Source organism: Eptatretus burgeri, chromosome 17 (assembly GCF_056783735.1).
Source record: "Eptatretus burgeri isolate ZD-2024b chromosome 17, Ebu_testis_v1, whole genome shotgun sequence".
NCBI lineage: Eukaryota > Metazoa > Chordata > Myxini > Myxiniformes > Myxinidae > Eptatretus > Eptatretus burgeri.
Genome location: NC_140977.1, coordinates 15095535 through 15114076, shown reverse-complemented (window position 1 = coordinate 15114076; position 18542 = coordinate 15095535). Strand labels below are relative to the sequence as shown.

Sequence of the window (18542 nt, the reverse complement as noted above, 5' to 3'; positions counted from 1 at the left end):
AGCTGGCCTCCAAAGCCATTCACCCACTCGGCGTCCTCAGTCACACAAAGTTCTTCCTTGGCACAATTGAGCTCCTGACCACATACAAAGCTTTGGTCCACAGCATGATGGAGTACTGCTCTCTTCTCCAGGCTGGAGCTCCCGCCTCTAACTTTTCTCACCTTCACACTGTGCATATGAACTTGGTTCTAGGGTGAACCAGTGAACACCAGTGATGATGGAGATGATGAATCAGATGACGATGACAGCATACCAGAGGAACAGGAGTACTTACCTGGTGACAGCTCGGAGTCTGACCAAGATTGAATAACATCGCTGAACCATCAGCTGTTGACATTGATTGAAATGGATGACAGTAAAATCTCATGATATTGTTACTATCCTGATGAATACAATGAAACTGTGATCATGATAATATATCATCAGAAATATCTTGAAATATGTATATGAAAGATGTACTGTGTTATCGCTTGGTAAAAGGAACAATGTTACAGACTGTTATTACCCACTATATGTAAACATAATGTTGGTTTCAATCATTGTTTGTAATCAAAATTTGGGAAATAAGTATGAATGTAGCACATTTATATGTATTATAAAATACATTACTATATTATTTTGAGTGGGAAAGAATATACCAGCGATATAAACATGAATAATGTTCTCAGCAATTTATTTTATTTTTAAAACCCAACTCTGCTTTTGATTTTGTGAATACCGTTCTGTTGTTTATAGTGTGATAACGTCATGTGTGTTCAAGTTATCTGGATTAAATTGTATTTGGATACTATATATATATATATATATATATATATATATATATATATATATATATATATATATATATATATATATATATATATATATATATGGATAACAAATCAGGTCAGATTCTTATTCTGGACTATTTGGCAGAAGAAAAAAAAATGCCTTAAAAATAAGCTTTATTGAAACTTCTACAACACAGTAATGAACGGTTAATAAGATGATACAGTACATGTCATCAACATGTTATATCAGCTCTTGGATATATTAATTTTAGACACATACATGGAACAACATGAGATTATGTTTCATATAAGCCATAATATGTGTTGTCTGACAGTGTAATGGGTCACGAGAAGCCATTCTGATTGGGTACAGAAATCGCTTTTAGCACAAATGACGAAAATTCATTTTTGAGGGTTCCCCTTCTCATGAGGCTGAAACAGGTAGTGCATCCCAATATTTTCAATGTTAACATTCAAATTCGTATTCAGCAAATACAGACATTTCAAAAAACCATCGTTTTGTTGGGAGGGGAGGGGGGGGTGCACGGTGGCCCTATCAAGCCCATGGCCGATCGTCTGTGGCGTTAAACTCTCAAAATCCCACCGGGGGTGTATCTTCCAGCTTGGCTTGTAGAACCTTCTTTTTCCTTGGTTTTTCACCGTTAGATATTTTTGTGGGGAATGATGTTTAAGAAGATTCTAAACTGTAAGAAATGCTCTGGTAATTCAGGTTAGTGGGGATAAGATAATAATCGAGAGGGATTGGAGAGATGTCACGGAAAACAGGAAAGGGAAGAAGAAGAAGAAGAAGTGTTGTGTGTGCATCAAGCGTCGATCCGTTTTCTTGAGACACAAACAGGGAAAGAAACATTTCTTGAAGCGACTTGTGAGGGGAGAAAGTGTGGTGAAGATTTCTTGTTGTTAAACCTCGTGAGTAGCAATAAATTAGTGATTATAACATGTTTCTTAACTCGATACCGGCGATCAGTGTAACCACGTGACGTGACCCGCGATGTTCATGTTTTTCGGATCATCACGTGACCAATGGCGGCTTTATTCATTTGTCGACCTCATGCAGCACAATGGTGGAACAGTTGAGGCCCTGTCGTAATTGAAATTACGCAATTTAGTGTTTGTGTGTCTCTGCGTGTCTGTGGTCGATGTGTTCGGAAGTTAATTATCAAATCTTAACCAAACTCGTCAGGAGGACGAATCGTGTGAGAAGGTAAAGGGTGGATCTACTTTGTTATCCTCACATCCTCACCTCCTCACATCCTCACCTCCTCACATCCTCACCTCCTCACACCCTCTTTCCTCACACCCTCACCTCCTCACACCCTCACACCCGCACACCCTCACCTCCTCACACCCTCACACCCTCACCTCCTCACATCCTCACACCCTCACATCCTCACATCCTCACACCCTCACCTCCTCACACCCTCACATCCTCACCCTCAGCCCCCCTTCATTATGACATCACAATTTGACAACTACAACACTTATTCAATGTTTATGAATTTGTTTTCTCAGCAACTGTTGGTCTGATGGACAAAATTTTCACCAGAGGAGCGGCTCCTCCTGTAAAATATTTTAATGATTATCATGATGTCATCGGTCATGTGGTACAGGCGCCGTCTTGGAAAAAACAAAAAACGTTGCACCGCTATATCTCCGAAACTGTTAACTGTGCTGGGAAAGTATTCTATGGACACCATCTGGTTCCAAAACAGTTAACTGTGCTGGGAAAGTATTCTATGAATACCATCTGGTTCCAAAGCAGTTAACTGTGCTGGGAAAGTATTCTATGAACACCATCTGGTTCCAAAACAGTTAACTGTGCTGGGAAAGTATTCTGTGAATACCATCTTGTTCCAAAACCGATAACTGTGCTGGGAAAGTATTCAACATGAATATCTCGTTCCAAAACCACTGAACGGGCTCAGATCTTATATCAATATCAAAACATTTGTACATTTTATATGTCGCCAAATCAAAATTTACAACAACATGGAATACAATGACAGTATTGGCTGAAGATCCTGCAACATGAACAAAAAAAAAATTTTTTTTTTTGCGTTTGTCAAATTGTCAAAAGGTGCGCGTTTGTGTGAGATGGCATAACTGATTTAGACAAAGGATAAGGTCTCAAGTTCAGAGATAGTTCACATGTAGGTACTGTGTGGGATCAAGGTACTCATGGTGGAGCAATCATCAGGAAGAGTGGTATGTTTACTGCCTCTTTTAAGGTTCATCCTCCGTGTACTGTACTCTCTCGTTGGCTGATGGAAGGATTCCTGTCGTGTGCAGCCAGAATCTGAACAGCCGACTGTACTCGGGTGTGAAATGAAGGTTGAAGAGCTGGAAGGATTTCCTGACATTCTACAGATAAAAATTGAGGATGTGTACTCCTTTGGTCTGGAAGAGGAGGAATGTGACCAGCTGAATGGTGAGTTAGATGACCTTCTTCACTTCTAATTGGATCTGTGTTTTTTTAGTTTAAAATGTTTTATGATTTTTGTACACACATCTTAGAGGCTCGTGAAATACCAAGAGCTGAATTGGAAAGGGGGAACCAACAACAGCAGAGTAGGACACATCGGTGTGAACAAGATGCACACAAGTTGAATGAAACACAAGAAGAAGAGGAAGTTCAAAGCCAGGATGAAACAGAAAAGTAACAAAACAACCACCTAACAAATGTAAAGAGGTGAGGGAGAAGGGAAAAAAATCAGAATGACTGGAAAAAGGGATTGATTTGGAATGCAATCACTTTTTCCAAGTGAGATTTGCCAGAATTGAAGGACATGTTCCACATCTTTTATCAGCTTGTGATTCGATCAATGTCTGAAGAGAGGGAAGAGGCTGCTACTTTTCTCTCTGAAAGATGCCACGGTATAGGGTGAAGTCATCAGCAAACAGATAATGAGGATTTTCTGGAGAGTCAGAGAGAATGTTGGTGAAGAATCAGACTGGGCTCAACACACTGCCTTGGGGGCACTCCAGCCTTCACAGAGAGAGGAGTTGAAGGATTCTGTCAGGAAGCATGTGTTTGCTACGAGAGCAGAGGAAGTCAGTAAGCCCTGTGTGGAGGTGGCCATGGATTCCATAGGCAGAGAGTTTGAAGAGCAATGTGGTGTGCCAGGCTGGGTATGAAGCTCGAGATATCTCTCGAGAGATGGCCATGATCTCTTGTGTGGCATTGAGGACCTCCATTCTGAGTTATTGCCTTGTGTTGGCTCAATGGCTGGAGTGGTGGGCTTTGGATCCTGGGGTCCTGAGTTCACATCCTGCTTAGCTGTTGAATTCATACCAGGTGGGGTTGACAGCCTGTCATCCTTCTGAAGTCGGCAAATTGAGTACCAGCTTGCTGGTATCCTTCGTCGGAGTGGCGACCTGTCCACGGTTGTGCCCAATAGCCAAGAAGACTGCTTAGGCAGCACCAACACTCTGTACAGAGTAAGGTCCCAATGGATGGAGCCTGAGTTGGGAGAGCAGAGGCAGCGTGTTCAGGTTTGAGTGACCCAGTCTGAATCTGAACTTTTGAACAAGTTACTCTGTATTTTGAGCCATGGGTCTATCTTCCAGTGAAAGACAATTTATCTCATGAGGTCAGTAGTAGATTAATGGGATTTCTGAGGCACCCATGCAAATGAATGGGGAAAATATAAATTGATCCCCAAAAACCCCTAAACAGGAGGCTGATTCCTCCCATACAAATGTATAGGGAGAACTCTCTGACTTGAGACCCATTAGGACAAAAAGAGAAGTATGATTTTTCTGCCACACAAGCTAATGTTAAATTGAGATTGTCTCAGGGCCCAAAAAACTTCATACAAATTAATAGGGGAAGCTTTCTTGCTCAAGGCCCATCAGGACAAAAAGAGGAGAATGATTTTCTCTCCCCCTCTGACTCTTACTCCACTCACAGAGTGAGCCAACAAATATTTGATCATGTTCTATTTGAGGTTATAAATTAATTTTCCTATTATATTCATCACCATCGAGTATGTTCACAAATATTATTTTCGAACTTAGTTCTTGGTCTAAATGTCTTTGTTGACCAGATATAAATTGATAAACTTCTCTTAATGCTCTTGTTTGACCACCTCCTGAACCACATATCATTTTGAAATTATAGTAAATTGTTTTTCCATTGTTTAATTGATAATCATCAAAGTTTTCAGTCCATTCAATAATTTTTTTTTTCTTTACATCCTCCAACTTATTTGCAATTAAATTTATCCGCTTATTTGTTTTATCTACTTTTACCCCGGTTATTTCTTCAATAAGACTTATTTGATATTTCTCACATTCTTCATGTTTTCTATTTAAGTACCAAGGTTGATTACATCTCCACTCTTTGGTTTGGTTATTGCTTGGTTCTATCATTTATAAATCAGTAAAAGATGGTAGTAGTCCCTCAGCACTTGTACTTATAACCATATGGGAGACTATTAATTCCATTCTCTAAAATATATCTTTTCTCATCAAAAGCTCCTAATGCTTTCTTATTTATTTCTTCTGTATATAATTGATGTTTAGAACTTCTTGTTTTATTCATTTTTCTATACTCTTCCTTCTTTAAGATGAAACAGTTGTAATAATGTTTAAAGTTTATTGTTTCATTTCTTATTTTTTTTCTTTATTCCCTTCAACTTCTTTTTACACCTTTCAACATTATTTTCAATATATATAAAAGCATAAGCCTTTGATCTCAATCCTATAAATTCACTCAACCTTTCCATCCAATTCATCTTTAAACTTGCCATTAACCTTTTCGTTATTTGATGAAAACAACACATCACCAGATTTATAATTACTTGTATCATATATATCAATATTATCAATCATAAACTCATATACATCTCCAGTCTTTATTTCTAATATAAAACTATCTGTATCCATATATATCAATGACACATTATCCTTGTACTTTAATTTTTAATTATTATAGTAATAGTCATACATAAACAACTTTGACAAATCAAGAATTGATGTTCCTATATAAATAGGTTTATCCATTTCAATACTCTCTTTTTTTTCAAATGAATAGCACAAAGGTTCTCTGAAAATACCTCCACCCATTCAAAACTTGGTTTGTTAATTAACTTTGAAGCCTGTTTCCAAGATGTAGCAAGTCTTATGTTTTCTCGATTCCTAACATTTTCCATAGTCTTTCCAAATACAGCATTATTCATTAATTTATAAAAGTCCTCAAAATCTGTTTCTGCATTTTTTTTCTACTTTTTATATTAAAATCAATATAGTCCTTTAACCATGGACTTTGTTTAAATTTCAAAATCCTATGAATTTTCCTCACTCTCAACCCAGCAGATAAATATTGTCTCAAGTTCCTTTGATGTAAAACATAACTTTCTTTATAATTTAATGCAGTAAGTAGTTTTTCTGAAGATTTACCCTTTATATTAAATGACTGTTGGTAATCACTTAACCATTCTTTTCTTGGACTTTCTTTATCAGAGGCATAGGGTAGGTCTTTATGTTTATTATGAAGTTCTTCAGGGTATTTTAAATCAACCTCAAAATAATATCCAACTTCAGCCTCATCCAATTCTTTTTGAGAGGAGATAACAATATCAAGTAAAACTTTTTCATAATGTTTTTCGTTAACCCATTTAAGTTCCCCATAAGGTAAAGATTGAGACATTGCCCACCCATACAAATTGTTAGCATCATAATACATTCGGTAAGAGTTGTCCTTGTTCTTATTATAATCAGGAAGATGTTTGTTATTTGCTTTCGCATATCTCTTGGACCATACTTGAGATATTCCTCCTATTTTGGCCTTCTCTATCATTAAAAGCAAATCTATATCACTGATTTATTCCAAATTTTGTTTTGTCATTTTTAACATAGCACTCCAAGCCAAACCGGGGTTGTTTAATAGTGAGTGGGGTCTAATCCATAAGAATTTTTATTATGACAGACTGTTATAAAAGTTTCAAACACATCACTTAATAACAGTACATCAGTTTGAAGATGTAAATCATGATATTCCCCAAGATTCTTTATATTAAACCTCTCCCAAACATTTTTAGCTTGTGTATAATTTTCATCAGAAATATGAGTATTATTCAACTTACCATAGAAACTCTTCCTTGAAGGAAGTTGTGTTTCTTTAACCCTTTCAAATGAATCCATATAGTCATACGGATATATTCCCTTTTGTGATAGGAGATCAATCTCTTCTTTATTTGAAAAATATGATTTAAGACTTGGGAAGTTTTTAATATTTGTTGCTAACTCAGATAATGAATCTCCCATAAACTTGTACGTGTCAAGAAATCTGATATGGGTTATGGGGGATGTATAAATTGTTTTTGTGAATGAGATGTATTTTTGATCTGTGTTTGGAATGGCGAAAATATTTCCGAATGTCTTTGAAAGTACATTTACAAATAGATGTGTGTCATAGTGAGTGTTGTTGTGAAGAATGACAGGAATAAAGTTTGGAAGTTTGTAATTAAGATTACAACAAGAATGAGCAGGACCTCTATATTTACCAGTAAGATGACAATGATCTCTAACTTTAAACTCCTCAATTCCCCCCCCCCCCCCCACAAATACGACATTTATTGTTCTCTCTAAATTCCTTTTCCTCTTCCTTTGTTAATGACATTGGTTAATAGGTTTTCACCATTATTTCTCTTAGCCTTATACAATCTTTTTCCAATCGTCTTACCAACTCCCCTGAGGCATCTTCTCCTCTATAAAGTTCTAACTTGTTGTATTCATCACCAACAGATAATTTGATATAATAACAGAAACCACAAGGAGTATGTTTTTGGTATATATTTGTTTATGATATATTGGGATTTGGGGAAACAGTGTCTATCTTTTCAAGGATACTTTCAAAATCGGCATATATCACAAACGGATGTTTTATAGATTTGTTAAAATCTTTGAATGATATGTTTGAACCTGCTTTTGGTAAATTTATTTCGGTCGATTTATGAATACTACAATATTTAGAATGTTGATTTAATCGTTCTTTTGTGTGAAAGGAGGTGAGACATTTCTTACAAGGATACGTTTTACATTTTCTCTAATATATTTGTGATTTGGTTAATCTTGAGAAATTTTTGATGTATATATAATGTGAATTCTTTCCAACACTAAAATATAAAAGATCAATGTGTGTTTCATCATTTTTATAGTTGTTTGAAATTTTTAATATCTGAACTTTGTTTGTATCCGTTAATCCATATACATTAACAGATAGATTATTCATTTTCTCAAATTTAGGAATATCTCTCAATGACATTGGAAACTTTAAATCTTTAACATTTAATGTAGTCTCATATTTTTTTATAATGTTCAACCCTTTCAGGATTCCATTGTGGAGAATGTAAGTTGGCAAGAACAGACCATAGAAAACATTTATTATCTGTGTTTTGAATATTAATAACTTCTTTCTTAAGTTTTATCTCTTTTGGTAAATTGATATAAGAAGAAGCTTGAAGAGAATCTGATTTTAAGATGTGTATATCTAAAAAGATTATTTTTGTGATAGTAAATCCACGACCTACTACAGTGTTATCAACATCTTGTTCTTGTCTCTGGAGATCATCGTAAACATCACATCTTACAAAATCTTGAAATGAGATAAAGTGTGGGTTTGTCCTCATATAGGGAGTAGTTTCATCGTCTTGTCTTACCATTTTAAATTTAACCCCTATATAAAACTTAAAAGTTTTCATTTAAACCTCATGTGTTTTTAATTATAGTTTCAATACTTTGTTTAACCATATCAACAGCTTCCATGATTGAAGATGGTTCAGGATCCAACAATCTTATTTTTATATGTCCTTTAAATGCCCCATCATTGTTTTCATTGGAGAATTTAGCTTCGCTTTTTTTCATTGTTCTTGTGTTTGTGTGATTGAAGATGTCTATTATAATTCTTTTTAAGAATATCATTATCACATCAATCACAATGTTTTGTTTTTTGGTCAAGTGGAGATATTTGATGAACTAGATTAAATGTGTGTTTGTTGGTTTGAAGGTGTTTTTTTTTATAATATTTATATTCGTGATTACAAACATCACAGTACGTTGTATTCACCATATTTATATTATAAAACTTTGCTTAAACTAAAATTTTCTTGATGAAAATTTCGTTTAATTTATAGGAGAATCTGTGCTTGAAACCATTTTATCCTCAACTTTTTTCACTTAATAAATACAATGTTTCAAGACACAAAAGACAAGTTTCAATCAATCCCTTCATTTGTTAAAGATACTGAGAAATATTTCAAGGATGTAAAATTGAACAAAGATAAATATAACAACTATTGGATAAAAACAATTATGGTGAATAATATGAGTTCTTCAATTTCCTTCAATGGAACGGCTTTTACTATACCTGGAAGAACATCAATTAGTATCTCTAACAAAAGTTTCTCCTCTCCTTCTGACAATATTTTCAAAACTAGAAAAAGCAATGAAACAAAGTTTCAAAGAAAAACCTTATGGATGAAGCGTTCGAAAGAAAAGATAAGACCATCTGTAATATGCAAGGAGAAATTTGTATTTTTTTTCAACAACCCTAAAGATGGAAATCCTGATGAAATAAAGGATGTTAATATGTCGGGTGAAATGACATTTCGTTCAATAGTAGTTCAGGATCATTTTAAAATTACCTTTAATATTAAAAATATAGTAGTTGAATCTGTTCATGGAAAAAAGTATATAGATAGAGATGGTAATGTTATTTCTACTAATTCAATATGAGTCAATATTCAACTGAAGATTTTGATACCGAGAGTTTGTGTTCAAACGTATGAAAGTAGTTTTATAGATGATTCCGAAGATGAATTTCAGTTTAAGTAAAGTTTTCCTTGATAAATATGTTAGATTTTGAGCCTCTTGAATTCTCTGATTCTCCAAATGACAAATTTGAGAATTGTCCTGCATGTGAAAGACAGGGATTAAACAGAGTCAAAAGCCTATAAACAATGGATATTCTGTGATTATCTTCTAATTAATGATAATAAAAAATATAAGAAGGAAAATAATTCTTTTAGATTTTTCTTTTAGATTTACACCAAAAATGAATTACTTTACAAGATTGATGAGAGAAATGAATGTAAAGTATGAGGGTGATCACACACCTTTCCTTACAAGGGAAGAAACTGAACGTATTAGAGAAATTTTCAAAGGATTGTTGTTATATATTATTCACGATTGTCATTTTCAGGGAAATATGAACACACGATATTGTATAAATAAAATAATGGATTATCTTGAAATTAAAACCGAACTTAGGATAAAATATAGTTTCTAAAAAAGCCAATAATAAATTAAATAACCTGTTTTCCAAATATATAAATGAATGATTTTTTACCCATTTGGGAAAATAACATAAAATTTAACAATCATAAAAATCTTCCAAATTCATGAAGATGTCTCAGAGTTGGTTCAAGCGGATGTGGAAATACCTACTTACTTGTGAAGATGCTCCTGACTCCCAACTTTTTAGATTATGATAATTTAATAATTTCCACAAAGTCGAGTTTTCAACCATAGTATCAACTACTCTCACAAAGTTTTAATGCTGGTCTTCAAAAAGATGTAATCGGTTTATTTAAACTTAAAAAAAAACCTAAATGATTATAACATTGAAGATATAATACAACTATTTTGTGATGCACAGATGTAAAAAGAAATCAAAACCGATAACTTGTATTCTTAGTGATAATACGGATGATATACCTTCCCCCAAGATTTGGATAAATCAAAAAAGAACCTCGTTATCTTTGATGATTGTGTTAATGAGAGAAACCAAACGGTAATGGACAGCTACTACACAAGAGGGAGACATTCTTCTTGTAATTGTATTTTTCTTAGTCAATTGTGCTTTCAACTTCCTCGTCGTTCAATAAGAAACAATGCTAATACTTTTATTTTATTCAAGTTAAATTCAATAGATATAAACAATTTTTGGAGAGACAATTGTTATACAGTCTGCAGTAAAAAAGAATTTGAGGATTACATGAAGCACACGACTGAAAAATATAAATATATTGTTGTGAAACAAGATGAGATATTAAGGGATGTATTTTTTGTTTTATAAACAATTACATAAAAAATGATGACTATTATTATAAATCTTGTGGGTAAATCTGCTTCTGGAAAAAACTTTCATAAATCAAGGTTCTTGTATAGTACAAACGAGAATATTGTAAATTTACTTTAAAAAACACCCCGTGATACGCAGTGTGTCAACATCACCTGGAGCAATAAGACCTGGAGAAGTAAAAGGTGAAGATTATTACTATATTTCAGTGGAGGAACATATGCGATTGAGAAATGAAGGTCAAATATTTGAGGAAGTTTCTCTTGGTACAACAAAATATTTACATTGTAAGAGTGAGTTAAAGAAACTAAAATCTGGTGGTCTTGGGATATTAGAAACTAATCCAGAAGGAACGAGACAAATTATTAAACATCTGAGCGGGGTGAAGATTTTATCATTTGGTTTTGATGTTGATGGAGAAACTCAACGAAAACGTATGAAAAGCAGAGATGCAAGTATTTGTGAAGAAGAAATTACAACTCGTATTAATGTTAAGAAAGAATTTGATGAAATATTTAAAGAAAAGGATTTATTTGAACACATCTACTTGGATGATGAAGAAAAGGAAAATTTCCCTGTTGATCTTTACAATTAATTAAATGATATTTTCCAAGAAATAAATGGATGCGAAAGAAAGAGCAAGAAGATTTCAGGTTTATCAAGAGTTGGTTTCAAAAGTTGTAAAACAACAGGAAGACAAAAAGAAGAAACGCAGACAGAAACTAACAGGTGAAGAAGCATTTGAAAGAAAACAAGAGAAATTTTTTAAACCACTTTTAAAAACTTCCCAAGAAAAAATTATAGATGTTTCCACAGTTCCCACAGTGGAATATACTCCTAAAAAACTTCAAATGTTAAAAGATTTTGATCAAATGACGGAGGAAGAATTAGAGCATAGAGGAGAATTAGAATATGATGATGAAGGATTATTTCAATAACTGGAAGAGAGGAATCGCCCCCCTGATTATATTGTGAATGCTCTTCAAAACAATGAATATTCGGCGGAATCAAAAAGCAAAGCAGGACTCATCCCAACAGAACAACCAGCAATATTTCATCTTGTTCAAGAAAAGGTATTGATATTTAATGATGAATTAAGGTTATTGGGGTCTGCTCAACCCCTTGTTAAACGAACCCCCAGATCAATTTTTCTTCTCACAAAAGATGGAAGACAAGCTTCAACTGTGATGAATGAATCAAAGTATTTTGATAAACCATTGGATAAGGAAAATAATGATGATGGAGTATATATTGATTTGCTGAACTCTGTTGATTATAGGGTTAGTCTTTCTGGTAAACATAGCAAGAACGAGAAGGAGAAACACATTATTCAGGCTTTAAGTAGGCTTGGTTCAGGTGTTAGTTTTCTTCCAAATGACCCATCGCAATGAGTTAATAGACTGGTATTATTGTTCGGTAGTAAGAAGGCTGGAAATAACAATTGTTTTAATGAAGTAACAGCCATTTTAGACCAGTTGATGAACATGAAAATAATTAATAAATCTCAATATAAAGACATTTTATCCCATATTAAATAAGATGAGAAGCACAATCCTGAGTTTTAATTTCACAACAAGCGACCAAACATCTTCATTGCCATACCCACTACAAAATGACCCAACAAAAGAATATGAGGCATCTTTATTGTCCATGGAAACTTATAATACCTTATTTAATATAACTGAGAAAAATGACAAGTTTAGTTATAATCCGGGAAGTGGCTACAAAACGATATCAGTCTCACCCGCAGCACATGAGATTTCTCAAATATCTTCCGAAATTGCTCGTCTTATGAAAGAACAGGGTGATGAACCAAAAAAATATTGTTTAGATATTCAAAAACATACTTCAAAATCAACGATTAAACTTAAAAATAACTACAAGGTTGATTTCACAATTGATAATTCATTTTGAGAGTAAGTGGGTTTCTCCTCAAAAAAGATTGAAACTAATGGGACATTTTCCACTGATAATGTCATTCAATTACCCTCAGGAATAAATTTGGTATTAATTCACTGTGATTTGATTGATGGTGCTTATAATAATGGAATAAGAACAAATACAATATTTTCATTCAGCGCATACTCAAACCCAATTAGTTATAAATTCAATATGGAACCCAAAAATCTGGTTTATCTCCCTGTGGCAGGAAAAACCATATGCAGAGTAAATTTTAAGATAACCAACCAAGATAATCGCATGATTTCTTTTAATGAAGAAGTTATATCCATCAGAATTCAACTGCGTGAAGTTTTCCAATAAATAAATGCGATGGTTATTGTGAGGAAACACGAGTTGGGAAAATATAAAATAATTACAGGGGATGGGATGTTCCTTTCCCCATACTACAAGGGTGAAGGTATGTATCTTGGTCGAGGATACTATAAACCTCAGAGACAAAGGGGTGCAGGATATCAATTTAGAGGAGTTGTGATAATTGATACTCTAATGGGTATCGGTTCAACTATTCTTAAACATAAAGACCAAATTGGTTCAACTGCTTCTGCTGTGGGAAATGTCGCGGGTGCTGTAAAGAGCATAAAGATGCCCAAAAGGAATCTCATAAATTACAAGCAATTAAATAAATTAAGAAAGGCAAAACTCAGTTGTTCCCCCAAAAACGACATAAAATAATTCAAATACTTGGGTCAGGGTTTCAAAAGTTTTAACATCTTTTTTTCCTAAATAAATACAAGTATGGAAGCAATTGATAGTATCTATGATTTGGATGATACCATTGTCATCTCAAACTCCATAAAAAAGAAGATTACTTCAAGGTAAATGCAATAACTGGAATGCAAATGGTACGAAAAGTTTTGAAATAAATAATCAACAAACTTATTTGAATTTATCCGAAAGTTTCTTGTTGTGTAAATTTACATTCACCAAGACTGGGAATAACACAAACGCTGCACTCGTCAATGATTTCTTCTGGAAAATGTTTGATAGTGTTCGTTTGTACATTGGAACACAAGAAGTTGAAGCTGTTGATTATGGCTCTGCTGTATCTGAAATGATGAAATTTACACTGTATTCATTCGGTGATAGAATGGGAAAGGGGGCTGTCGAAGGTTTTATTCCTGATATGTCAACGGGAACAAACACAGACCCTGGATATAGTCAAAGGAAAGGAATGTATAATGTTGATACAAAAGCAGGTTAATGTTTTACTGTGGCAGTTCCTTTTAAAGGTATATTTGGATTTTGTGATCATGATTAAATTTTGTATGGTCTTAAAATTAGATTTCAACTACAAATGAATGATAATGAAAATAGATTACTTTTTGGTGTTGGTAATGCTTTTGCTGATCAGAATAAATTTGTAATTGATGATTTGAGTTGGTGTATTAGTGAATATACTCCTAATCTTAAAACAGAAGAGATGTTGAACAGAAGACTTAACTCAAAGAAACCACTCAGTGTATCATACCTGAAAAGAAGATGTCACCACATTAAACTAAACCAAACCACTTGCATTTGAAATTTGGGTGTTGTGGAAGGAAAGCCACGATATTTGTGGATCATTTAAAAAAAACAGATGGTGAAACTGCGACAGATAAGAATAATGCATTGAGTGATAATGCTAAGGTGAAACAACTTCGTGTTTCTCTCGATGGAACATTTTATCCAAGAGATAGATTGGAAATTAATTGGGAAAAAAATGATTTTGCTGAAGCATACAAGTCTTACCAAAAGGTGTGTAAAAGTAATGGAAATAAAGAACCTATTTTGGATATGACAGCATTTAAAAGTTTGTATACAATCTCTGCGTTTGACCTGAGTGCTCAAAAGGAAACTATAAAGTCGAATCGAGTGGATACTTCCCTATACATTGAAAGAGGAGAGAGTTAAGAAGTTGATACATATTGTTTGCTCTTGGAAGAAACAGAATTACAAATTAATACAGATAATGGTGTTATGATGAGTCTCACATAATTTTTTGTTAAATAAATTAGTGTTTAAGTACCAACTGGGGTATATGTTTATCAAATCAATCTTCATAAACTATCATCTTGTGTTCAAAATCAAAAGCCTTGTGTGATTTACGTTAATACAATTCAGAGAAAAGGAGCAGTAAGAATTGATGTTTTGCTCACAAGAGAACAGGTTAAAATCTTGAACGATACTGGCTCACTTAAAATTAAAATGAAAAAACCAATGTTGAAAAAAATATTCAATAAGAGAGACGAATGGAGGATTTCTCCCATTTCTAATTCCTTTATTTGCTGGTTTAAGTGCGGTTGGAGCATTGACGGGTGGGATTTCAACAGCGGTGAAAACTGCCAACGAAAGGAAGACTCAACTCCGGGCTCAAAAAGAATTGGAAAGACAGAACAAAGAGTTGGAGAAACAATTAGTGGAAGTGGTGTTATTGTAGATTTTGCTGAAAAACTTGAAAGTCTGCCTGATAAAGAGAGATTGTTAGTTGGAGATATGCTTTCTTCTATCACACAAGCAGGTGTAAAATTAACCAAAAGGGGTAATGGATTATATCTTTCTAATAAATAAATGAGCATTGATGAGTGGTTTAAAGAATTTGGAAAGAATACAACATCAAATTTACAACTTGTCAAATATTGTAAGAAATTAAAAATTCATAATGTGGTTATTTGTATGAGAGATGAATTAACAAATGTGCCGAAACATACAAAGATTATTATTATGAACTTCGAAGATAATAATGGGAACGGTTCTCATTGGGTTTGTATTTTTAATAGTCAAGACAAATATTATTTTTATAGTTTTGGTCTTCCACTACCCGTTGAAGTCATAAAATTCTTACAGAATGGTGTTTATCAAACATTTCAAGTCCAAGAATTAAATTCCAAGTGTTGTGGGCAATTATGTCGATGTGTTCTTTCAACTCAACAAAAAATAAAAACAATTTATGACATTATTTTTAATCTAATATAAATGACTTCTTTTGGTAAAGATGGTTCGATCTTTGGTGTATCCCAAGAATTGGATATTGATTTTTCAAATTATTACACAAAGGCACAGGCTGAACGACAGAAATATAGTATAACCAAAAATGGTAATATGAAAAATGCTTATAAAATAAAAAATTATCCAAGTCCGATTGACGTGAATGACTTGGTGAGATTAAGCGAGTTATCACAATATATATATATATATATATATATATATATATATATATATATATATATATATATATATATATATATATATATATATATATATATACATATATATATCCTTAAATAAAACGGCCGTGTATTCCAAAGATACAGAAGTGTTGATTTTATCTCCTGGTCATACAGAATTCAGAGTTCGAATTAAAATAACTTTTTATAAAGAAGGGCGTATCATTTGTACGAGGGTAGAACAATGGTGGTATGATATGAATGATTTAGGGTATAATTGGTCATTTAAAATTAACCTCGAAGACCTGGAACAATTAAATCAGTCTCGTAAGGAAGAATATTATCCACTTGGTATAGAGAATGAGTTTTGTGGGGCCGTGATTAGTAAACAACAAATAAAATAATTTAATAATGGTAAATATAAGAATGGTTTGCCCTCGTTTATACTATGAAAACACAAAAAACAGGATTATATATAATAAGTGGGGAAATGCAAAATGATTTAACTACGGGAAGATGGGGAGGTGTTTCGTGTCGTAATATTATGCTAACATATATTTCTAATACATAAATGACGGCAAGAAGGCTTCAAGAAAATTATCATTTCTGTGTCGAAGCATACCTTCAAGAAAAGGGTATTCGGTATTTTAAAAAATATGTTCTGCAACACAAGAATGAGGTATTTTCAATAAAAGATTGTCTTTATACTGTTGTTGATAAACCAACAACTTTGGATTCAATTAAAATGTTAAATAATGAAAAAATTATGAAGTTAATAAAATGTAAGGCTCTTTTAGAAATTCACATTTTTTTTTATCAGTTTCCTGTTGTAAAAAAAATTATTTTGGATACAGGAATAACAAGAAGTCCCGATGAATATATGTATAATATTTTATGGGGTGTAAGTGGTTCAACGATAGTAAGGGACGACGAAGGAGTTGAAGAGAGAAGGAGGAGAGTGAGAAGAGAGAGAAGACGGAGGAGAAGAGGGAGGAGAGGGAGGAAAGAGAGAGAATAAGTGAATATTGTTACGTTTGAGGGGGGGGTCTGCATTCAAAGGGTAATTAGGTATGCCATGCTGTTCGAGTTTACCAGGATCTTGATGTAATAAGTAGCAATTCAGTGGTGATAAGTTGTCTTGTAAATGTCCATTTCTTTAAGGGGGAAATGATAATTGTCACGTAATTAGATGGGGAGACGGGATAGGGTAAGTGTGTCTGCGTAAACCCTTTTAGTATTCCCTGGAGGCTTGCCGTGACGTCACAGGACAGTGCTGCGGATGGCTCCGCCCCGTGATAGCGATTGGCAGAAGGCGACGGTGGAGGGCCAATAAAACGGCTCGATTGGAAGTGACGAGGACCCGAGGATAAAAAGGTTCTGTTCGGGGAAAAGGGTGGGAGGAAGAAGATCGGTAAATAAAAACCGTTTTGGGTGGAGGCTGTTGTGCTGGGAGCGTGCTGTTTTGTTGCGCTGATTCGATCCGGGATTCATCGTGTCTCGTGGCCTTGTTGTGCCTCGTTCCTCACCTCGGTTGGCTCTGGGGTTCGGCTGGCTCGGAGTACGGGGTCGAACGGCGGGCGGACCTGCCTCCCTCTCCTGCTCGCAACTAGGCGCCAGAACTGGCTCCTTGGTGGCTGTGAGCGGACTTAGGCCGACACCAGGAGGTCGACAGCACCACGGTGTCTCCTGCCCCTGACGAGCGCAACGCCAGCTCGTCCGACGCCAATCCAGGGACTGTTGCGTCTACACCACGGGCCAGCCTGACCACCAGGACCAGCTACGGTGTGTGTGTGTGTGTGTGTGTGTGTGTGTGTGTGTGTGTGTGTGTGTGTGTGTGTGTGTGTGTGTGTGTGTGTGTGTGTGTGTGTGTGTGTGTGTGTACCTGGCGCCTTAGTGGGTTTGAAATTTGTATATCCATTGGAATTGTTTGTGTTTTTCTCCACGCCCGAACCCACACCACCATCCCGTCGAATCGCCCCGGATCCCTCCTCTTGCCGAGTCTTATTATTTCTGGTTAGAGAAATAAACATCATTAACTCAGTGAAAAGCGACTCGTGCCACCTTCCTCGTCCCGTTTGCGGTAGAGCGATTAGAACCGCCATCTTTGGGTTGTAAAGGATAAACTGCCTCCATCGTTTCGGCTCATTCTACGTTAGCGGGACTGTTCAAGTCCCGTGGACGTCACGTTGGTGTCAGGGTGTTGGATGTTCGAACCCCTCTAAATTATATTTGGTATCGGGAGAATATACCAGGACGGAAATCTCGCCACGAATTGGAATATAAAATTACTGCAGAAAAGCGCGTGAGCGCGGGAAAATTTTGGCGGGAGTTTTCAAATTAAATTTAATTGGCGGCAAACGGGACTTCTGCACCATGGCAGATGTGCATATGTTTGAGGAGGAAGGCCACGTGTCTGGCAGCGAGTCGGGGGAAGAAGGGAGAGACGGGGGTAGGATTGGAACCTCCCCCATTCCGAGCGTGGACCGTGCTTCATCGCCCGTAACGGAGCCGGCAGCGCCGGAAACCGGCGCGATGACGATCTGGACAATGTTGGAACGTTTAATG

The 18542-nt window shown here is 35.1% G+C and overlaps 1 long non-coding RNA gene across 1 annotated transcript; it reads left to right on the top strand.

The window, feature by feature from the left end:
- The first annotated feature begins 1799 nt into the window (after nucleotides 1–1799).
- On the top strand, nucleotides 1800–8515 carry LOC147009381 (uncharacterized). Its single transcript, XR_015052876.1, has 3 exons — nucleotides 1800–1995; nucleotides 3020–3219; nucleotides 8125–8515. It is a non-coding gene; the product is annotated as an uncharacterized LOC147009381 (long non-coding RNA).
- The last annotated feature ends 10027 nt before the right edge of the window (nucleotides 8516–18542 follow it).